We start from the raw sequence: 23,588 nt of genomic DNA, 5'->3' as shown, positions 1-23,588 counted from the left end.
TCCTCTCTGGGCAGAAGAGGCCAAGAGCGTGCGTGCCTTCTCCAAGCTCCCTTCTTCCAGCGCGGGGCTCTGAGGACCTGAGGAAGGTGACGCCACAATGTTGAAGGACCCTGAGTCCCTCACATCTGCAAAGAACAGAGTCTCCCACTCCAACCCTAGCCAGTAAATCGAGCAAGAAAGAAAACTTGAACCTGTATGGACGAAGAATGTCGCCTGCCCTATCAGTCAACAGAGTGTTGCAGCCATCAAGCCATCATCAGCCATGGCAGCCATCCCCGATGGTGCACCCGGAGGGGATTCAGGATGGAGAAAAGCAGGATGCTGGCTCTAGATAGTTCAAATGCACATCAAAGGAAGGATTCCAATGAGCCCAGACTCCTGCCTCTTCCCATACCTAGAAAAATGCTAAATTCGTTAACTTGAGATGTCTGGTTTTTCTTTAATTAACAGTAATCTTTTGATGTTCCGACTACCTGGTTGTTTTGGGGTTTAATGTTTTGTTTTGTTTTGTTTTTGCAAAACTCCTATATGTCCTGGTTCCTCCCTTCCCTCTTCAGTGCAATCTCTCAGAGCGATCTGACACTGCCTCCCGGGCTTAAGTCCTCAGCAAGTCCACCAAAAAAAAGATGATTCTCAACTTTTAGTTGTGCATTTTTTTCAGTCAACACCTGCTAAGCCACTGAGGTTTTAGGTTGTTTGTTAGTACAGCTACCATCAGTTATCCTGACTGACAAAATGACATAATCAGAATTACAAACAAAAATATCCATCATATATACATATATATATATATATATATATATATATATTTATAAACAACAAAATAACTGAATTAACTGTCCAAAAAAGGGAGCTGGTTAAATAAAGGATGGTACACGATACAGCCGTTAAGACACGTCTTTAAAATGATGCTAATGACATAGGGATACGATAAAAAGTGAACTTATTGTTTTTTCTACTGCAGAGTAGTAACCAAAAAGTAATTGTAAAATAATTTAAGTACTTTGCTTAGAGTCTTTGAAGGGGATTTATGGATCACAGATTTTTTTTTTTAAATTCTCCCTTTCCCGTCTTACCACAGCACTTGCTCCCACACTTCCTTCTTCAAATATTCTTGCACAAAATCCCCGCCACTAGCCTACTTACCTCTAGCCTCCCCTTCCTTTTTTCCCCAATACTGTACCCCCAAAACTAAAGGACAGTCCACCATGCAGAAAAGGAAGAATAGGTGGAAGGAGGGTAAGCCTGCTAACAGTCATACATCAACGATGCTCACCCAGAACCTCTGGCAAAAGGAACTTCATTTTCCTACATCTTTCCAGAATCAGAATCTTGCTCACCTCTGGCCCAGGCTCAAAGGGAGCTCTTGTCGTCAGAGAAAAATTAAGGAGTTCTCCACTGCCTGTGAAAGTAACTGAGGATGCTTTCTGATACATTGCAGGCACGGAGAGAGAGCATGTTTAGCTTAGTCAAGGCCTCTTTCATGACATGGAAAGAAAAGAGGTCAAAGTTACATTAAAATGAAGAATCAAAGAGTTCTTTGATTTTTGAAAGAAATCATTAATTGCATGACTTTTGATCAGACTGCATGTCTTATCAAATCTGGAGCTCATCCTTGCACGTGGATGAATAATACAAGAGTCCCCACAAGATCCCTCTTCCTCTGCAGCCCCATGTTTTTCTCCCTTTGGCTGGTGACAGTGGTTTTTGTCCTCTACGTGAGTTGGATGGGTTGGGAATGTGTCACTTTGAAAAGAAGATGCCCTAACACCTGTCCATAAAAAAGGCAGAGTTCTGGTTACCTCAGCCCTCCCATCCATTCTGGGCACCCACTCAGGGCTCCAAAATGATCTTGTTGGCTGGACCTTCACAGTAGATAGGTGTGAATTAAATGACGAAGCTCTGGGCTGCGTCAGACAGAGGGGGCAAATCATAGTGTCTGATAGGACAGGTATTTTGCCTGTTTTTAAATTTCTACACAATGGGGGATCCTTTTCTAGGCTGACCCATCTGGAAGTTGCTTCCCCCCCCGCCCCCCCCAGGTATCAAATTCAGCCTCAACAGAACATGGGCCCTCAGAGATGCCACAAACATAGAGACCCCAGAATGAGAAAAAGGAGACCGCTGTAAACCTGGATCTCAAGGAGGACAGAAACAGGCATTTTGCAGACAGCATGAAAGGAAAGCACAGAAAATGACTCCACTTAAAACAGAATTTTGAGCTACAACAGCTCCGGGGACTTGAATTCTCTCCAGTTAGTAAATACATAGTTTGCACCATCTTACCACAGAATAATCTGAGATAAGACGAGAGACGGGGTACTAAAGATCGACAAAACCTAGATTTTGAGTGAGGAGGACTCTGAAATGGGCAAGAATAGAGACATTTGCACTCAATACAAAAAGCTGAGAGCTTTGTCCACCCTTGTGAGGAAGGTGAGTATTAAGAACCTCAGTAAAGGGGCTTCCCTGGTGGCGCAGTGGTTGAGAATCTGCCTGCCAATGCAGGGGACACGGGTTCGAGCCCTGGTCTGGGAAGATCCCACATGCCGCGGAGCAACTGGGCCCGTGAGCCACAACTACTGAGCCTGAGCGTCTGGAGCCTCTGCTCTGCAACAAGAGAGGCCGCGATAGTGAGAGGCCCGCGCACCGCGATGAAGAGTGGCCCCCACTCGCCGCAACTGGAGAAAGCCCTCGCACAGAAACGAAGACCCAACACAGCCAAAAATAAAAATAATAAATAAATAATAAATTAAAAAGTTTAAAACAAAACCAAAAACATAAAATCTGGAAAAAAGTTGAACACCTATATACCCACTGCAGACTTTACAATTAGTATTTTGGAAAAAAAAAAAAAAAAAAAAAAAAAAAGAACCTCAGTAAAAATGACTTAGAGTCTTCAATTAATCCTTTTCTTAGTAAAATTGGAGGGAGATAAACAACCTTAGTAATCGTTACGGATAATATCCGGACTATGGGTGTGTCATTGGCAATGATATTAGAACCATTCCTGGAGTATTACAATGGGCTGGTCATTGTCAAGGGCACTTTCAAATATTGTGCTGCTCTGCCCGAGCGCACTGCAGTGTAGATGTGATGAGTCCCACTTCACAGAACATAAACTGAGACTCAGACAGGATATATGATGCTTTATAACACCAAATACAGAAAAACTTAAAGAAAAAAATGTCCCGTAGTCAAATCAGTACTGTTATTTTAATCACTTTTTCTGCACTTGTATTATTAAAATTTTAACAAAATGAAATACTCCATCTAGTATTTTGTACCCTGCTTGTACACTACATCTTCCCACCATTAAATATTCTTGGAGAAAATCATTTGTAATGAATGAACTGTTTTCCATCCTTTTTTTAAAAAAAATCTTTATTGGAGTATAATTGCTTTACAATGGTGTGTTAGTTTCTGCTTTATAACAAAGTGAATCAGCTATACATACACATATATCCCCATATCTCCTCCCTCTTGCGTCTCCCTCCCACCCTCCCTATCCCACCCCTCTAGGTGGTCACAAAGCACCGAGCTGATCTCCCTGTGCTACGCGGCTGCTTCCCACTAGCGACCTATTTTACATTTGGTAGTATATATAAGTCCATGCCACTCTCTCACTTCGTCCCAGCTTCCCCTTCCCCTTCCCCGTGTCCTCAAGTCCATTTTCTACGTCTGCGTCTTTATTTTCCATTCTTAAGTTGGGCCATCCGTTATTTAACCACCCCCTATTGTGGGATTTTTAGGTAGCTTCTACTATTTTTTCTATTACACTACTGGCTGAGATGAATATTCTTGAACATAAGTCTTGCACATAAATTTGACTTTCACCTTAGGATAAGATCCTAAAAGCAAAATTACTGGCTCCAAGTGTATGAACATTTTAAGGCTGTTGATACACAAATTGCCAAATTACCCTCCAGAGGCTTCGCACCAATTTCCATCCCCATCAGCAGCAACAGATGAAAACGGCCTTTTCCTTACATCCTTAGCGGCCAATTTTGTGCGTTCTTAAAACTTTCTACCGATTAGATGAGCAAAAAAGAAATAGATTTATAACTTGCATTTCTTTGTTAGGTAGTGAAGTTGAACATCTTTCCATATTTATTGGGGATAAGCTTGTGTTCTATGGTGAATGCCCTGTCGCATCTTCTGCCCGTGTATCTATCACTGTGTTGGGAGATGCTGGGATGCAGAACCTTCTTCGGTGCCTGGTGTGGTTCTGCTCCTGCTGACACAGAGTCCTCTCTCCGTGGAAGATGGCTGCTCCATAGCACTGAGAAAAGTCAGCACCCCTACAGCCTGCCATGGGCCTGGAAGTGATGTCTCAGTGGCTCTGGAGGAATTACATTCAGGTCCCTGGATTTAGCAACTCACCAGCAACCAGAACTGGTACTTCAGGACTAAATGACTCTGCAGTGTATCAGTTCGCATGAACTTGACCTTCTTCCCACCTTTTCACCCAAGTGACTGAATCAGGCCAAGCTGCGGTGGAGACACAGCTTCGTCTCTCTTCTCCCGGGAGTGGGACTGAAAAGCCAGTACAGAGCAGATCATCCCTGCAGACACTCGCTGGGTGACCCCGGGGCACAGCAGGAGGAAAGAAGGGTGATCATCCTCACCCTTCTTGGAGGGTGGAGCCACGTTCCAAAAACAGATGCAGTAAGCACGAACCACACAACCACCCAGATGAACTTGAACTCAGCAGTTGGAATGAATAACCCCTCCTTTCTGCAAGTCACTGCTCACCCTGTGCCTCTCTCCATTGGTGAGTGGTTCCTTCTGGCTTGAAATCACTACTGGTGACTTACCACTGCTGGTGCTTTACATTGTTGTTTCCCCCACGAGAATGTCAAGTTCAGGGCATCCAGTTCCTCCGCGTGAAACCCTTTGTAGTTGCTATGGGTGAACGGATGAGTGAGTGATAAATGAACAAAACAATTTTTCCCTAGCACTTCCATGCTGTTTCTAAATGACAGATTTCCACAGCTCCCTCCCCGATACAACCACAGACTCTTTGAAGACATTTCTCTCTCTCCCCGCATGCCTGGCACAAAGGGGGATAAATGCTAATCGAGGGAATGAATGAAACAAACCTTATCTGGACCACAAGAACGCACGCCTACTTGAGCTCATCTTTTTTTTTGTTGATGTTTTACTTTAAATTTTATTTCCTGCCCCCAAACATCCGTTAAGCGCCCAGGAGAAGGAAAAGGGGATGTGACTAGCAATAGAGAGAAATCTTCTTCACAACAATGGCCATGGCAAGCTTAGGCACTTTTGGTGAAATCTCTCTGGGAAGTACTGGCAGAGGAATAAAAGGCAAACTGACACAGAAGTATTGCTTGGTGTGCATTTCCAGGCTCTGCCTTCTTTCTCATCTCTTGGTGGCAGGCGGAGGAAGAGGAGAAAAGGTTAAACTTTTTTATAAACCGGCAGAATAAGCTTATCACATCCTCTCACTATCTCTGCATAGGTTCTAGTCTCTGCAGCATTATATAAGCTTTGCCCAAAGTAATGAACAGTTGAAAGTCAAATGTAATACTTCACCAAACAACTTAAAAATGCTTGCACACCGGAAAGGATTAAGTTGCAGAGAACACAAATGGACCCAGAGCAACCTTTGCCAAAAGAGAATATTGTGCTAAATGGACAGCCATAGCTCTTTTCCATATGAAGAAACAGTCAGAAGGATACAAGAACTTGGTCAAAATCACACAAGTAAGTAGGACAGAATCTGGTCTGTCTGTCCCAAGGGTTGTGTTCTTTAACCACCAGGCTAGCTTTTCTCGAATCTGATTCATGCATAGCATAACTCTACACCTCTGTTTGCCTTGAATATTCCCTGTTTATACGTATGCCTGCTGCAGTTTTTCACATTGCCCACTTTGACTCCCAAAAGCAACCGAGAATACACAATAATTTGGTCACTCTATCCATGGACCACTGTGGTGGGACTACCCAGGAAGCTCATTAAAAGTGCAGCTTCCAGAGCCCTACTCCAGATCTAGATAAGTTTTCTGAGGGTTGGCTCAAGAATCCAGGTACAAGTCTTTTTAAGTGGTTTTGTGGAACCCCCCAGGTGAGTCTCTCGCTCTCTTAAGTTAATAAACCATTTATTCTGCCTCCCGCAGATGCCCAGCCAGGTCCTGTTGAGGTAGGAGTCCCCGCACCACATCAGAGGGATGCTCCCAGCCAAGTCATCTCTGGAGCCTTGGAGAATCTGAATGGTCTCGTGCTGGCCCACCTGCCATGACAAACCTCTTCCAGAGCATTCCCCTTCACATTTTACCTTCTACCACTCCCAAAGGCAGTCTGCTCCAATGAGGCCTGACTTCGTCTGTCCTAACGAGCACCCGCTCATTCAAGCAGTTTAGGAATGCAAGGTGCTGTGGTTCTCAACCAGGGTGGCCCAACCTCTAAAATAGTAGTCCAAGCAGTCTCTACCTCCTGGGCACATCCCCTCTGCAACAGCCCCAGTAAACGAATGTCCCATCCTTGCTTTTTCAAGGTCGGCAACAGGGAGTCCCCTCCTAAAGAAGGTTCTCTCGCATTGCCACACTCTCAAAGGCTGCCCCCAGTGTGCTTCCTTCCTGTGGGCCTGATCAGGCTAAGGGCAGAGTTGTCTCTTTCCTTCTCTGAGTCGGACCAAATCGTCTTAGTAACACCTCCTCACAGTGGTGACCATGTGTTTCACGGGGGCTGCTGCTGAGCCTTTATCTCATCCTTTCATGGTGGAGAGAGAGAGGATTATAATGATTTTTACTTCTAGGGGAGAGGGGAGTGTAATGATTATGTTGTCATTTTGTATCATGTCCTTTGGTCATGAACTTGTTTTGAATTTCATATGAAAATGGGCCCACCATTCCCACTTTGTGAGGTCATTCAGCACCCTCATTTTGCACCTTTAACATCTCTCTCAGTATCACTTGGAAATGTTTGAAATGGCATGAGCTTGTCCTCACATTCCTATCAGCTGTAAATCCGGAGCCCCAACATGAACCTAACCATTGAGCAGAACACCTCTCCACTACCGTGTAACACTGGGTAGGCCCCTTCGCCTCTTGGTTTTCTTCAGTCCTCAGTTGTGAAAATGTGAGGGTTCTATGAATTTACATTTGGGGCAGGACAAGGTCGAGGAGAGTGTGTCTTTGCTTTTATTCTTCCAAACTGGAATGTCTTCCCTCTCCTCCCCATGGGTCCAAATCTCACTTGTCCTTCAGGCCCACTGCCAAGGAGCCTTCCCTGATTCCCCAGTCCACACAAACCTCTGCCTCTTAGGGTCAGTGCCATACAACCTAGCTGTCTCTTACGTTAATCTTGCCTCTCAAGCCAGTCTCAGAAAGTGGGTCTCTCTTGCCCTCCTGGGGCCCCTGGGGCTGTGCCAGCCCACCGGCACGCCCCACGTGGGGTGTCTGCTAGAGTAGGGCATGGGTGGGGAGGCCCAGGTGTGAGGGGCCAGGCAGAGTACCTCTGCCTCCCCCCCTGCTCTCCTCCACAAAACTGCCCCTCCTCCTGAAGCCTGACCCCCAAGTCACACGTTCCTTATCATGACCTCACTGGGTAGTGATGACCTCACCGGCCTTCTAACAGTTTCCATGGCAGCGTAACTGCCAACGTGCTGCCCTCAGAGAAACTTCCCTGACAGTTCTCCACCAGATACCAATCTCTTTGGTTGTCTGAGAGAGAATGTGTGACCGGATCCTCTATCTTTACTCGAACCTGTGCTCTGTTCCATGGGTGGGCAGTGCGGCAGGTACACCGAGACCGGGCATCTCTACAGGAGGCATGGTGTCCATGCAACCTCACCTGGCTGCCTCATGTTCCTGTGGGGCTTGCCCACTACGTATACCTGAGCGCGGCCCCAGCTGTAAGTAATACCAGTGACCTGGGACACCTTCAGGGACCCACAGTGCTCACTGCTGAGGACAAGTGAAAGGTCATCCCCGGACAAGTGTGCAGGATGGTCCTGATCTTTATAAATGTAGCTTTCCCCTTTGGGCTACAGGATGCTTCCATTCAGACCCTTTCCTGATTGGCCTCTTAGCAAAAGACAAGTGCATTTTTGTTGGCAAATGGTAAATGGAGCAGTTTGAGGAAGAGGGCCACTCCTGAAACACACCTTCAAACCCAGGCACCTCTGTGCTGTCATGTAGACATCTATATCGGTGCCCTCAGACACATCCCATCCTGACCTGCTGAGTACTAGGGGAGAGGGTGGTGCCATATTGATGGGAAGACCGGAAGAACCAAGAGGGCTGTTGAAGTGCTAATGAGACTGGAGGGCTGAGGAGATGGTGTCCCAGGAGGCTGGGTTGATGTGAGCCTAGACTTGGTACCCAGAACGCGGTTCTCAGTCTCCTGATCACTCTGCCTCAGTATTTGGCCTTGTTCTAATCTACATAAGAGTATCAGAGGGCTAGAGTTCAGTGTGGTCGAAACAGGCAGTATAAATGGGGCCCAAGAGGGGTTGCCAAGGTGGGCGGGGTTCTTAACCAATTTATATTAGATTATTTTTTTCCAAAACTTGAAAGACATTTCCATTAAAGCCTCAGAAGTGACAGACTGCAAGAAATGTTTTCTCTGTTGTGGAAGGGAGAGATGGAGAGGCTCATGGTTGCAATGACTTTCGGGTTCTACTGTTTACCCTGGAAACGGTGAAGAGACTTCCTCATGTGCTGCAGCCGTAGGCTCTAGGAATTGCTTTTGCAGCCAGTGTCCCTTCTCTAGGGACCCATAGAGGTGATGGGCCAAGGCTGTGTTTTGGATGTCAAGTCGATTAAAGGTCTTCAGCCAGAAACTGGGAGAGACATGAGAGAGGGAAATTCTGGCAGGAGGCTGTGTACAGCAGAAGTGACTGATCAGTTCTGATTTTCTTTGCAGCAGCAGTGGCTCCCGTTTCTCCCCCTACCCCTGGTCACTACCATGTCCTCTACCGAGGGTGTGGAGAAACGCAGTTGGGCTGGCATGGGGAGACATACTGCCTGGTTGGTGGCTATCGGGCCTACGGGGATGTTCCTTTGGCCACGCCAGCAAAGGTGGAAGCAGAGAAGCCAGTCCCCAGACATGCTCCCAAGAGAAAGCACGCTCCGGAAGAGTCAGACGAAGACCTGGGTTGCCCCAGACCCAAAATCCGGCGATGGGAGCATTCAAGCAGCTTCGGACTACAAGGTGCTTTGATTCTCAAGCAGGGTGGCCCAACCTCTGGGCACATCCCCTCTGCAACAGCCCCAGTAAACGAATGTCCCATCCTTACTTTCTCAAGGTCGGCAACAGGGAGTCCCCTCCTAAAGAAGGTTCTCTCGCATTGCCACACTCTCAAAGGCTGCCCCCAGTGTGCTTCCTTCCTGTGGGCCTGATCAGGCTAAGGGCAGAGTTGTCTCTTTCCTTCTCTGAGTCGGACCAAATCGTCTTAGTAACACCTCCTCACAGTGGTGACCATGTGTTTCACGGGGGCTGCTGCTGAGCCTTTATCTCATCCTTTCATGGTGGAGAGAGGGAGGATTATAATGATTTTTACTTCTAGGGGAGAGGGTGGTGCCATATTCATGGGAAGACCGGAAGAACCAAGAGGGCTGTTGAAGTGCTAATGAGACTGGAGGGCTGAGGAGATGGTGTCCCAGGAGGCTGGGTTGATGTGAGCCTAGACTTGGTACCCAGAACGCGGTTCTCAGTCTCCTGATCACTCTGCCTCAGTATTTGGCCTTGCTCTAATCTACATAAAAGTATCAGAGGGCTAGAGTTCAGTGTGGTCGAAACAGGCAGTATAAATGGGGCCCAAGAGGGGTTGCCAAGGTGGGCGGGGTTCTTAACCAATTTATATTAGATTTTTTTTTTCCAAAACTTGAAAGACATTTCCATTAAAGCCTCAGAAGTGACAGACTGCAAGAAATGTTTTCTCTGTTGTGGAAGGGAGAGATGGAGAGGCTCATGGTTGCAATGACTTTCGGGTTCTACTGTTTTCCCTGGAAACGGTGAAGAGACTTCCTCATGTGCTGCAGCCGTAGGCTCTAGGAATTGCTTTTGCAGCCAGTGTCCCTTCTCTAGGGACTCATAGAGGTGATGGGCCAAGGCTGTGTTTTGGATGTCAAGTCGATTAAAGGTCTTCAGCCAGAAACTGGGAGAGACATGAGAGAGGGAAATTCTGGCAGGAGACTGTATACAGCAGAAGTGACTGACCAGTTCTGATTTTCCTTGCAGCAGCAGTTCCTTTGGCCAGGCCAGCAAAGGTGGAAGCAGAGAAGCCAGTCCCTAGACGTGCTCCCAAGAGAAAGCGCGCTCCGGAAGAGTCAGACGAAGACCTGGGTTGCCCTAGACCCAAAATCCGGCGATTGGAGCATTCATGCAGCTTCGGACTGCAAGGTGCTTTCATTCTCAAGCAGGGTGGCCCAACCTCTGGGCACATCCCCTCTGCAACAGCCCCAGTAAACGAATGTCCCATCCTTACTTTCTCAAGGTCGGCAACAGGGAGTCCCCTCCTAAAGAAGGTTCTCTCGCATTGCCACACTCTCAAAGGCTGCCCCCAGTGTGCTTCCTTCCTGTGGGCCTGATCAGCCTAAGGGCAGAGTTGTCTCTTTCCTTCTCCGAGTCGGACCAAATCGTCTTAGTAACACCTCGTCACAGTGGTGACCATGTGTTTCACGGGGGCTGCTGCTGAGCCTTTATCTCATCCTTTCATGGTGGAGAGAGGGAGGATTATAATGATTTTTACTTCTAGGGGAGAGGGTGGTGCCATATTGATGGGAAGACCGGAAGAACCAAGAGGGCTGTTGAAGTGCTAATGAGACTGGAGGGCTGAGGAGATGGTGTCCCAGGAGGCTGGGTTGATGTGAGCCTAGACTTGGTACCCAGAACGCGGTTCTCAGTCTCCTGATCACTCTGCCTCAGTATTTGGCCTTGCTCTAATCTACATAAAAGTATCAGAGGGCTAGAGTTCAGTGTGGTCGAAACAGGCAGTATAAATGGGGCCCAAGAGGGGTTGCCAAGGTGGGCGGGGTTCTTAACCAATTTATATTAGATTTTTTTTTTCCAAAACTTGAAAGACATTTCCCTTAAAGCCTCAGAAGTGACAGACTGCAAGAAATGTTTTCTCTGTTGTGGAAGGGAGAGATGGAGAGGCTCATGGTTGCAATGACTTTCGGGTTCTACTGTTTACCCTGGAAACGGTGAAGAGACTTCCTCATGTGCTGCAGCCGTAGGCTCTAGGAATTGCTTTTGCAGCCAGTGTCCCTTCTCTAGGGACCCATAGAGGTGATGGGCCAAGGCTGTGTTTTGGATGTCAAGTCGATTAAAGGTCTTCAGCCAGAAACTTGGGAGAGACATGAGAGAGGGAAATTCTGGCAGGAGACTGTACAGCAGAAGTGACTGATCAGTTCTGATTTTCTTTGCAGCAGCAGTTCCTTTGGCCACGCCAGCAAAGGTGCAGGCAGTGAAGCCAGTCCCCAGACGTGCTCCCAAGAGAAAGCACTCTCCGGAAAAGCCGCACAAAGATCTGGGTTGCCCCAGACCCAAAATCCGGCGATTGGAGCATGGTGCCAGGAGGTAGACCCCACAGCATCTTGCTGGCTGAGGCACTCTGAAGAGAGGGCAATGGTTTAACTGCCTAAGGCAGCGAATGCCTCTTCCTGCAGTGACCCACCCCGTCCCCCCACTGCCCACTGCCACAGATCACAACCTGCGTCGTTCTGTTTGAGCCTTCCTCAGCCAGGAGCCTCCTGCCACACTAAATGGCCAAAAGCAAGGAGCCTCAGAAACTGAGGTTTGAAATGAGAGTCTGCCCTGAACATCCCAGGGCTGAAGCTGGCCTGGAAGAAAACGTGACGTTCCTCTGCTCAATCCTCAGGGGCCCCTTTGTCAGCTGAAGACAGAAAAGTCTGCACTCTGCGAGCCGAGAAGAATGCAGGAGCAGAGACAGGGTGCAGAGAAGCCTTAGCAGTCTACCACATGGGCTCCTGCTCTGAGCCATTGTCAGCGGCCACCACCACAAACCAGGGGGGAGCTGGGTTCTTTGAAACTGAAAGCAGCAATCTGTGGCTTCCCAAAGAGCCTCCTGCCTGGGGTCTCAGGAGGCAGGATAGAGAGACCCAGGAAGACCTGCTCCCTGAAGCAAGAACAGGATGGAGAGTCAAGCAGCACGCACCCTGCCCCGAGGTTCACATGCTCCTTTATTCCCAGCCCTTTCTGTCCCCAGGGGGGGTCCCTTACTGCTCAATGTTTTTCTGTAACAGACTTCTAGGGTCGCCAGTGCTCACACTTAGGTCACTACCCCTGCGCTAGGCACTCCTGCTACCCGGGAAAGGTTCCAAAGGTGGAACAGCTCCAGGGGGTGCCAGGGATCAGAGCAAAAACTTGAGAGGCTGGGGATGAAGGAGTTTGGGCACAGTCCCTAAAGCATCTCAGTGGTTGAGCTTCTGTGAGAAGGCACATCCCCTCTGTGTGTGTGTGTGTGTGTTGGGGGGAGGGGGTCCCCAGAGGAGGCCGCTAGGGGGAGGGCCTGAGGCTGGAAATGGAGAATGGCGTGCGGCCTCTGAGCAAGCACAGGCACTTAGCCCTTGAGGTTTCTGGGAAAGGTAGAGCCACAAGGGCCTCGAGATAAGGCAAGTGTAGCAGCAGAACCCAGGTGCCAGGTCTTTCCTCAGAACCTACACTTCTTCACGAGGCCAGGCCTTCCATGCTGAGGTAGGAGGGATCCTGGCCAGAAGGTCGGCCAGCAGCCCTGGGAGGAAGGTTGCTGCGATGGGGGCTCTGCTGCCATGGAAATGACTTCATTTCCTTCCACTCAAATAGCCTACTGACTGGGTTCCTGCTCTGTTGAGGAAAAGGGTCGTTGACTCTCCCCAGAAGGTGTTCAGTTCACATCCCAAAAGTCCCTCTCTTCAGGCCCTGGGGAGGTGTAGCAGCTCCTGAGGGCGCTCTTTCCTGAGGCTGGCTGACAGAAGTGGGCGGGGGGGGGTTTCCTGAGAGTTCCCGGGTGCTGGTTGAAGTCCCCAGAGAATGGTCATGCAGGTTGGGGAGTCAAGTAGGTGGAGAGAGAAGGTCGGAGGCAGAGGGCCCCTTCCTGAATCCAGAGCTCACAAGGTTCCCCCCCCCATTTCCAGAAACTCTCTCTTCCCCCACACCAGCCCACATGGCCCCGTACCGGGAGACCGGGAGCCCAGAGCACCTGTGGCCGCAGAGACACTGGCACGCAGCCCTCGGAGTGGGCGGGGCCGGCTGCAGGCAGATGGGGACGCGGTGTGCTCCCGGGAGGCCTCGGGCTGAAGGTGGCCCTCTGAGAGAAGCGGCCCAGCTTGGCCAGGAAGGTTAGAGGCGGGGGAGAGCAGCCTAGGGCGCCCCCTCGGAGCAGTGGGAGTGGGAAGAGGCGCAGGGGCGGAGGGAAGCCGCGACGGGAGGCGAGTGGGCTCTCAGCAGAGGCCAGCTTAGCCCGCGGGAGCTGCCTCTGAGCAGGGGGCGGGAGGGCAGTGCCGCCCCGGGGCTGCCGGGCTTCGCGGATCGCGGCTCTCCGCACACGGCTCGCAGGGCCCTGTGACTCTGTATCCCCTCCCTCACCCCGCCCCCCTCGCGAGGCCGCGCCGCTGGGTGGCCTGTGTGGACGGGCACAACCCCATCGCCCGCCCCTCTCACACCCGCCTCTGCCCACCTGCCTGGCCCTGCGCAGCTTGCGGCCCGGGGGCCTCGAAGGTCCCCGCACTCTCAGCCAGCGGCCTCTGCTGTGTCTGCTGCTGCTGCTGCTGCTGCTGTGTCTGCTGCTGCGGCCGGGAACCCGCGTCCAGACCACGCCGGGCACCTCCAGCACCCCGAGTCCGCGGGAGCGCACGCGGGCCCTGAGGCGGGACTTCCCGCTTGTGGACGGGGGGGCTGCAGTGTGTGCGGGCTGGTGGGGGCCGGTGGGGGCCTAGCCTGGCCCTGGGCAGGGGAGGAGGTCCGGAGCATGCACAGCTAGTGGGGAGGCTCCCTCACACCACCCCTGGACGTCCTCTCCATCATCTGTGGATGCCCTTCCCCTTCTCTGTCATCCCCTCCCTGGTGGGAACCCCTCAGCCCAGGCCTCAGCTGCTCCTAGTATAGTCTGTGTGACAGTGTGAGGTGGGGGACCCCCCGGCTGGCCCAGGCCAGGCAATGTGTCCTGCCTGATCCCAAGACCTAAGGAGCCCACCCATTTGCCTTGACCTCCCTCCAGCCACAACGACATGCCCCTGGTCCTGAGGCAGTTTTACCACAATGGGCTCCAGGATGTTAATCTGTGCAATTTCAGCCATGGCCAGACCAGCTTGGACAGGCTGAAAGACGGTCTCGTGGGTGCCCAGGTACCAAAGGGACACACAAGGTGCCACCGCGGCTGCTGGGGAATGTGGGGCAGTTTGGGGGCCTCAGAGACCACAGGTGAGTCGCACTGGAACTAAGTTACCATAGTGGCCTAGAAAGTGCCATGCCATGGATGCTGGGGGCTACAGGGGTCACAGCGAGCCAACCTGACGGGCATCCAAGTACCACAGAAAAAGCAACGCATTCCATGTGACTTCTGGGCACAGTGAGTGCTGTGCCAGCTGAGGAGGCTATGAGAAGCCCAAGGAGTTCCAAAGCCCAAACCAAGCCCTGGCCTTCCCTCAGTTCCGGTCAGCCTACGTCCCATGCCAGACCCACGAACGGGATGCTGTGCGCCTCACCCTGGAGCAAATTGACCTCATCCGCCTCATGTGTGCCTCCTATTCTGAGCTGGAGCTTGTGACCTCACTTAAAGGTAGACGGGGGACTTGCCTGGTAGTCCAGAGGTTAAGACTCTACGCTTCCACTGCAGGGGGCTCGGGTTTGATCCCCGGTGGGGGAACTAAGAGCCCTCATGCTGCGCGGCACGACCAAAAAAAAAAAAAAAAAAGGTAAACAGACTGGTGGTGGTAGGTGTTAGGGACTTCAGTAAGCTACCCCTGCCTCTGAAAATGATCATCTGACCTACCTGCCCCCAGCTCTCAACAATACCCGGAAGTTGGCTTGCCTCATTGGTGTGGAGGGCGGCCACTCACTGGACAGTAGCCTCTCCATCCTGCGTACCTTCTATGCGCTGGGTGTGCGCTACGTGACACTCGCCCACACCTGCAACACGCCCTGGTGAGCGCAGTGCAGATGGTAAGGGCCCAGTGAGGCAGGGATCTGCCCAAGATCACGCTGGGGCCCAAAGCAAGTTTACCCCTGGGATCCGGCCCTGAACCTGGGGTGGGGAGGGGAATGGAGGTTCGCAGAACAAGACTGAATCCCCAGAAGGGCCCTCCTACTGCCAGGCACAGCCCAGTTTGGGTCCCTCCTCTTGCACCAGGGAGTTGCAGGTGTAGACGGTTCGACAGAACCTCTTTCTAGGCTCTTGTAGCCAAGTCATGGCCACCAGTCAGACTGCCTCCTGGCCATCCTGCAGGGCACAGAGCTCAGCAAAGGGTATCCACCCCTTCTACAGCAATGTCAGTCGGCTGACCGGCTTGGGCGAGGTAAGGACCCGGGTTCCATACCCTGCCCCACATGAATGTACAGACCCGCCTGTTCCCTACAGATAAATGCACACAAGGTAAATGCAGCCTTGATGCCCTCTCCCCATCCTGTCCCTGCAGAAGGTGGTGGCAGAAATGAACCGCCTGGGCATGATGGTGGACTTGTCCCATGTCTCGATGCTGTGGCACGGCGAGCCCTAGAAGTGTCACCGGCACCTGTCATCTTCTCCCACTCAGCCGCCCGGGGTGTGTGCAAGAACACTCGGAATGATCCTGATGATATCCTGCAGCTTCTGGTGAGAGACTGCCCTGGCCCTCAAACCTAAAGCAAGAGGTTCAAACCGGGAGCCCTTGAACCTGAGCCTCTTCTCCCTCAATTTCCTCAAACCCCAGGTTAAATATCTTCTGCCCCCAAAACCCACGGTCCACAGCCCCTGAACTCTTGAGCCCTAGGTGGGGGTCTAGGTGGTAAGATACTCCACCAAACCCGGAAACCCAGGGCCAAGACACCACCCAGACCAGGGCTGCGGCTCCTCCATTCACACAAACCCAGAGAGGAGACGACTCTGACCTCAACACCTTCCTCACAGGGGCCGAGAGAGTGAACAGGCAGGTGGCTGTGCTGGGGGCCAAGCTGACTGTCCACCGGTCCGCCCCTGCAGAAGAAGAACGGTGGCATCGTGACGGTGCCCTTGTCCGTGCGGGTGCTGCAGTGCAACCCGTTAGCCAACGTGCCTACTGTGGCAGGTGAGCCTCACCCTGGGCTCTCTGAAAACTCTGATTTGGAGCTGAAGCTGGGTCCAAACTTGGGGAGGACTTCAGAAGAGCCCCAGTGGTTTGACCCACCTGTTGGCAATAGGTACAGCTCCCAAAAACCCAATAATGGACGGTACACAGCACCTTGGTGCCATGTGGAACTGGAGCCACGGAATCAAAACTGCGGTACTGATGGGTATCAGGGAGGCTGTCAGACACAGAGCCCGGGTGCTGCCCATCTGTGCCTCTGCAGGGGCTCCTAAAGCGCACTGCCCCTACCTCTGGCCAAGGGACTGGACAGCTCCTTAGGTCTCTGGGGTCTTCATCAGTTGTACTCCTGTTCCTCTCTCATCCTCCACACCCGGGGAAAGGAGCCCCCACAGGTTCTCAAGGAGACTGGGAGGCAGGGTGAATCGTGGGTGGGAAATGGCCCAAACAGGGGGCTCTGGGGTCCACTCCAAATCTGAAGTCCAGTCTAGAGCCAGCTGGGATCACTTCAGACCAAACCTCAGGGCCCTCGAGCTGGTACTCTCGGTGCCAGGCCACGAAGGAACTGGACTGTTTGGCCTACAGGCTGCAAAAAGGGGAATCAACAGAGGCCAGTCATCACCCCCACCCCTGCCCTGGAAGCCCCACACTGCTGACTTCCCATTCTTCAGATCACTTCGACCACATCAGGGCAGTCACTGGATGCAAGTTCATCGGGATTGGCGGAGATTGTGACGGGGCTGGCCGGTGAGTGCTTCCCCATGGCTTGTCTCAGGCTGGCTGGGCAGCAGTGCGGCTTTCACAGCCACCGTGCCCACCACACTGTGGTCCTCATGGCCTTGACCATAGCCTCAGGTGTGCTGGCCCAACTGGTATCTCCCCTCTCCCAGGGTCTGCTTCCTGGGCTCTCCTGTCTGTTTGGCCCTACTCTAGGTCATCATATTTGTCTACAACACCACACAGAGCTCATCTGCCCAGCATCTGCGCCCATCCAGTGCCAGCAGACCCCACGGCCTCTGAGCAGACTCTTAGCAAGGTCTGGGCTGGGCTGACCATCTTCTCTGCCTGCAGCTGGGTCTGTGCATGCAGGGGGGTCAACCCAGTTCTTAAAAAGCTTTTCTTCTCTTTATAAATGGAGGCAAAAATTGCATTCAGTGAAAGGCATAGATCTTAACAGTACAATTCAATGAGTTTTGACGAATAGTCGAGGCGCTTTTGGGGCCTTCCTTTGAAGGATGAAGAGCAGGAGTGAATCATTTACTCTCTCCAAGTCTCCATTTTCCATATCTGACCAGGGCTGGGGTTCAGTGGACCCTGGACACATAGGGCTCTGGTTCTGACTCAGGACCAGGGAACAGGTCTGAGGCCCAATAGCTGGCTGGCTGGCGGCCACACAGGTTCCCACAGGGGCTGGAGGACGTGTCCATATAGCCGGTACTGATAGAGGAGTTGCTGAGGCGTGGCTGGAGTGACGAAGAGCTCTGGGGTGTGCTTCGAGGAAACGTGCGGCGGGTCTTCAGACAGGTGGAACAGGCATGCTGGGCTGGGCAAAAGAGGAGCTCTGAGCAGGTGGTCTGAGCAGGTGTACGTGGGGGTGCTGTGAGAGGTGCTGCCCGCTGAGTGCCGCCTCCAGGTACGGGAGGAGAACGAGGGACAGAGTCCCTTGGAGGATGAGTTCCCAGATGAGCAGCTGGGCAGCTCTTGCCGCTCCGTCCTCCCACGTCTGCATCAGAGAGAGGATCTGGCTCCAGACCAGAAACTAACCAGAGCTGCGGTTCGTGGGAATCCCATTTTGTCACCTAAGTGGGCATTCTCAAAATCTTGCCCCCACATGGGCCCAGGCCTCACAGTTATTGCTGCCTTCCCAGTCCTCATTGTTTGGCTCTGGTGATCCAGTTAATCCTGCCAGATGTCACTTTGGCAGCCACAGATACCCCCCCAAAGTTTCCTTGCATGCGAGCACAAACATTTCCTATGTATTATTCTCTTCTGATAATTCCTTCAATGTATCCCTTCTGGCTTTGTGCAAAGCGATCCTTTGTTTTGTACACGGGGACCACATCTGGGAAAACATCGCCGCACCCTCATAAGTGACAGGGGGAGACCCGAACTGGCCAAGCCATGACAGGAGCTCGCCGCTGCTGAGCTCTACAGATCCCGCCCCTTCCACACAGTTCGCCAATTCCGCGGCGAGCTCATCTTTCTTGATGTTCTTCCCTTAGGAGACGTGTACAATGCAGCAGGATTCTCAACCCGTTCCCCGTGGTCACTTGTGCTAGATGGAGCTTTGCAGTGTTCTGTGCCGGCCGTGGGCCGCTGGTGGAACACTGTGTGACAACTGCCTGCACAGGACTTCAGGGTTAATGAAATGTCTGTCTTCCCAGCCTGACGCTGCTGAAAACCACGCTTCCCAGAGAAGGAGAGAGATCCAGCTGGTCCACACCTGCATACACATTTGTTGACATGTGCAGATGACAGCAGGCTCTAGCAGGACCCACATCAGCCTAAATTCAAGAACTCCGGTGCCAGCCCTTGACAGCAGCTGAAGCGGGGGTTTACAAGGGATGCAACCTCGAACCATACCCTAGGCTGAATCAGAGGTGCTGTTGGAAGAAATAGGCCGTTGTGTCACTTTCCCGAAGAGTTCGGCCACGAGAAAAGTCCCCCAGAGCCCAGCACTGTGGGAGAGGCCTCACCCACAGGGCAGGGCAAGTGTCCCAGGCAGGGTGCCCCGCGCCCGCCACCCCGCCAACGCAGCAGGAAGGTGCCCCCGCTACGCCCCAGACAACGGGAGCTCTCCCTTCCTGAATAATTGAGCTTCTCATCCAAAAGAGGTTCTCTTCCCACCCAAACATTAGAGCTTCTAAATATTTCAGGATCCCTGGGTTGTAGAGGGTCACTCGCCGTGCCCTTTGGATAAAGGAAGCCAACGTCAGCTGCTTCTGGGCTGGCCTTGAACAAAACCATCAAGATGGAAAATCTCTGCTCCTGCCCTTCCTCCCGTCACCCCCCCTCAAGCCTTTCCTGCTGCGTGCAATGACCCGGCTCTTTTGTGAGCAGGTGAAGAACACCCACGGTGCGTGCAGTTCTGTGGTCCCTGCAGAGATGAGGTGGGTGCGGGGGACCCTCAACCATGCTGGCCTCTGCTGCCGTCCCCAGGGCCCTTGATACGGGCTTCAGCACAGCACAGCCAGCCTCAGGAGGCCTGTGGGACCACTGGGGCCCCGGTGGCGATCCCCTGGATGTTCCTGGGAACGCTCCCACGGCTCCAAGGCGAGCTCTGCCAGCACCCAACTCCACCAAGCTGGCACTCCTTACCTTTTCCGGATTCCGTTCGCAGCTCCCTCCTCATACGCATTCTCAAAGCTTCCAAGAGGGGTGACCCCACTTCTCTGCTACAACTCCACCCTGAAGGCAGCCCCCGCCTGACAGCACCGCCCGCCCCCCCGGCAGGGCAGCCCTGAGTAGCTGCCCCTCCACGTGGACTGTCCGTTCCCAGGTCCCACGCCAGCCCGCCGAGGGGTGGAGCCTCCAGGAGAGCCACTGTCCGCTCGCACTGCCCCAGCATCACCACCGCCACTTGCCGCCACTCTGCACTTGCCTCCTGTGTGCTTCCCCACCCCGGTCCCCTGCGTGGGTCCCCCGCTGCGCGTACACAAGCCTGTGCAGAGACAGAGCACAGCCACCAAGTCTGAGCCTCGCCGCTGACGTCTGTGCTTGGAGAGGCTGGAGGAAGCTGCTCCCCAGTCGCCTTCACCGCAGGGTCCTGGTACCCAGTCTGCCTCCAGCAGGGAGGTGATGGGACCCCACGGAAGGATGCCCAGAAGCTCTCCCGGCCTGCGGGGTCTGGGGCTGTTCAGCTCTCTAATGCTGGGTCCTTCGGAGATAAAGTCTTCAGTCACCTGCCTGGGCACCCCATCCCCTCTGAAGATACAAACTAAACCTCCTCCAGGGTCTTGGCCTGGAGGGAGGAGCCGCCCAGGGTCAAAGCCCATCCCTCTCTCTTCCCACCTCTAGACCTGTGGGAAGGGCTCAGGCTAAACTCCCGGTGCCTCTTCTCTCAAACCCTCAAATGATAAGAGAAGAGATATGTCTGTCCACCTTGCAGGGTCCTTACTCCGCCTGCCAGTAGGTGACATGGTCCTGGAGGTGCTTCTTAACTGCCAGTCTCACTGTCTTAGCCTCAGAGTTACACACGCCCAGGAAGGACCCCGGGTACACGGCGTCCCGTTACTCCCAACTCTACTCCTGAGCGTCAGGGTTAGCTGACAGCAGGGGACAACCCATTTCAGGGATTTCTCATTTCCAAGGGCTCTTGAATGCAGAAAGAGCCCTAAGAGTCAAAGGAATTTGGCTCCAGTGGTGAAGTTACAAGTCATCTGGCAAACACTTACAGCTGGAGGGCCAACTAAGCACCCCCTTAAATCTCACCACACAAGACTCTGCTGATCCGGGCTGGCCGGTGTGGTTCTCCTAAGGTTGCTTGTGATATCGATCATCTTGCTGTACCTCCCAGTTAAAGATACAGCCTTAGGAAGATGGCTGGACCCAGACCATCAGGCAATCATATTTACCCATTGACCTACCCTCTTCCTCCCTCCTTCCTCCCTCACTTTGGAAGCTTTAGCGAAACATATTTCACTTCCCACTTTAAAATGAAATCATTAGCCTCTAAATAATGCACCTTGCATGGATAGGAGGGCAGGCAGTCTGCACACACACCTGTGCTGGTCGCTCTGCCCAGTGAAAGGGAGGAGCAGAGTATTCCCCAAGGGGCTTTCTCGGAGCTTCGGAGGCTGAAATTTGAGGGTTGACGGGGTGTACGCGTCAGGAAGTGAAAGAGAGAGACTCCAGCTGCGGGGGAGAAGGGGAGAGACTCTCAGTGGTCTTCCTAGGTAGTGAGCTGTCGGAGCGAGTGGCATTCCTCCCCACCTCGCCCATGAAACTGTAAACACAGCACATGTCTCTGTGTCCTTTTCCTAACAATGAATTATTTTTTAAAATATTTTAACTCTGTGTGTTGTTGTACAGGAGGGTCACTGAGGGATATATTTGAGACTAGGACCCCTAACTCCATGAATTAGTTAAAAAGTTAATATCTGATGCAAAGTTAATATCTGATGCAGCCAGGACGTTGCAAAGCCTCTTGGGACCCCAGGCACCCAGGATCGCTGTGCACGGAAGAGCCAGCTGCCCATTCGCTGCTCATCCCCCTGCAGGCTCCCCTGTCACTTGCTTACCTGGCCTCCTGTCTGTATGTTCCCTGTTGCAGCTCACGGTGCTTGACTAACTGAGCCCGAAGCATTCAGAGCCTCTTCTGCTGGGTGCTCAGAGCACTGATCCCAAGAGCTGCACCACCAAAACAGGATTCTAAGGGTCGACAAAATGGGAAATCTTGCAGTTTATCCTCTTTCTAAGGATCCACTGTACTTTTGGTTAGTAAAGCCTCTTAGGTAACCTTTAAGAAAGACACCTGGGTTTTTTTCCAAACTCACTCAACTTTTCCCATAATGAAATTTTTATTAATATCCTGCAGACTTGTGCTTCACAAAAACACTCAGGAAGTCTTTTCCAGAAGCGTATAGGTCGTGTCTGCAACAGTAGTTCTCGTGCAAATGCAGCAGTGAACTTTGCATGACTGTTTCAAGGATGTTTAATGAAAGCCAAGGGCATGATTCCTAAAATGCAATTCAGTGAAGATAATTATAAATAAACTAATACGGTTCAAGTAACTGGCCTTCTGGTAGACCAGTGAGAGGCATCTGCCTCAGAATGCCTACAGGGGTGGATGGGGCGGGGGACCTTGGATGGTCACTCCTAGAGGGCACTCCTCTCCCAGACTTTGTAAGTACTAAACAGCCCACAATTCGAGGTTAGACTCTCAGAGGGAAATCAAAAGCACTGTTATCTTGCTTTAATAATTGAGGATAGGATCTATATGCTTTGGAGAGGAGAAAAGCAAATGGCAGAGATGCCATCCAAGTAGGAAACTTGGTGAGCTAATCAGTATTCTCCCCTGAATGGAAGTCTCTATCCTCCTCCAGGACTGAGGCAGGGACGGACTTGCCTGAGGTCATATAGTGAGTTGGTAAGAGGAGAAAGTCACATCCAGTTCCCTGACTCTGTTCAGTGATTACTCACCCTACCAACAACCCAAAGACCTCAGCTCTTCTTGACTATCTTGAACTGAGTTGTGGGCTTGTAAGGTGCCCAGAAGTTTTGTATGGTTTTGTGTTATTTCTAGTAAGTAGCTGGAAGTCTGAGACCACGGTTGATGCACAACCAGAGGAAAGGGAAGGAAAAGAGGAAAAAGTAGATGAAGTGCGTCCTCCTGAACTCTTGCTATTTTGGTTTCAAACTTCACTTCTCCGTACTCTAACCATGAAAATACCGATGGTCATGGTGATGGCAGTGGCTGTGCTTTACTGAGCACCCACTCTGTACTATGTCCCGTCTTAAGCAGGCTCTCTTGACTCTCATGCTGGTTCTGTCTCATTTTTCTGACTTTTAAACCTTGGAATGTCCCACCCACTCCTCTTCTCCGTCCTCACTCACTCCCTTGATGATCTCATGCAGCCCCAAGATTGTTAATGAACTACACACTGATGAGCGTATCCCAGCCCCGGCCTCTCCCGGGGCCCCGGATGCTCACACGCCTCTGTCTACCCATCACCTCCACTTGGGTATCCAAGAGACTACTGCTGCTTAATGCGCCTGAAGCCAAATTCTTGGTTCCTGCACCCCACAACCAAAGGGTTCTCCTTTCACCCACTTCTCCGTTTCAATATGTGACAACTCCAGGTTACCCATCGTTCAGGACAAAATCTTTTTTTTTATTGCAAAAGTGTTGTTTCTTTTTTCTTAAATTTTTATTGGAGTAGAGTTGATTTACAATGTTGTGTTAGTTTCAGGCTTACAGCAAAGTGAATCAGTTATACAGATACGTATATCTGCTCTTTCTTAGACTCTTTTCCCGTACAGCCCATTATAGAGTATTGAGTAGAGTTCCCTGTGCTATACAGTATGTACAGTGTGTATGTGTCAATCCCAATCTCAGGACAAAATCTCGAGGTGTCTCTTTGTGTCTCACTATTCACCCAACCCACCCCTCATACTAGCTCATCCTACAGGTTCTACCTACAGAATATTTCCAGATTCTGACGGTCACTTATCACCACGACCACTGCTGAAATCCAAGCTCTCTTCCTCTCTCACCTGGAGATGCAGTCACCTCCGACCTGGTCTTTTGGCTTCTCCACTTACAGTGTTGTTGTTGTTTTTATTGGAGTATAATTGCTTTACAATGGTGTGTTAGTTTCTGCTGTACAATGAAGTGAATCAGCTATAGGTATACATATATCC

General features: G+C 51.7%; 1 long non-coding RNA gene across 7 annotated transcripts in view; it reads right to left on the bottom strand.

Annotated features, from left to right (window-relative positions):
- LOC137759774 (uncharacterized) overlaps positions 1-23,588 on the bottom strand; it is a 51,843-nt gene that overhangs the window by 5,331 nt on the left and 22,924 nt on the right. For 3 of the 7 annotated variants that reach the window (XR_011073162.1, XR_011073159.1, XR_011073161.1), the window contains exons 2-4: positions 21,467-21,596; positions 20,949-21,080; positions 16,518-18,829 (exon numbers count right to left, since the gene is read on the bottom strand). This is a non-coding gene — a long non-coding RNA (uncharacterized lncRNA). Of the gene's footprint in view, positions 1-16,053; positions 16,139-16,517; positions 18,830-20,910; positions 21,081-21,466; positions 21,597-23,588 lie in introns of all 7 variants that reach the window. The other 4 variants (XR_011073163.1, XR_011073158.1, XR_011073160.1 and 1 more) reach the window with 3 other exon arrangements.

This window comes from Eschrichtius robustus, chromosome 2, assembly GCF_028021215.1.
Source record: "Eschrichtius robustus isolate mEscRob2 chromosome 2, mEscRob2.pri, whole genome shotgun sequence".
In the NCBI taxonomy this organism is placed as follows: Eukaryota; Metazoa; Chordata; class Mammalia; order Artiodactyla; family Eschrichtiidae; genus Eschrichtius; species Eschrichtius robustus.
Note: the sequence above shows the minus strand (reverse complement) of the source record. Positions and strands in the feature narration are given on the sequence as shown.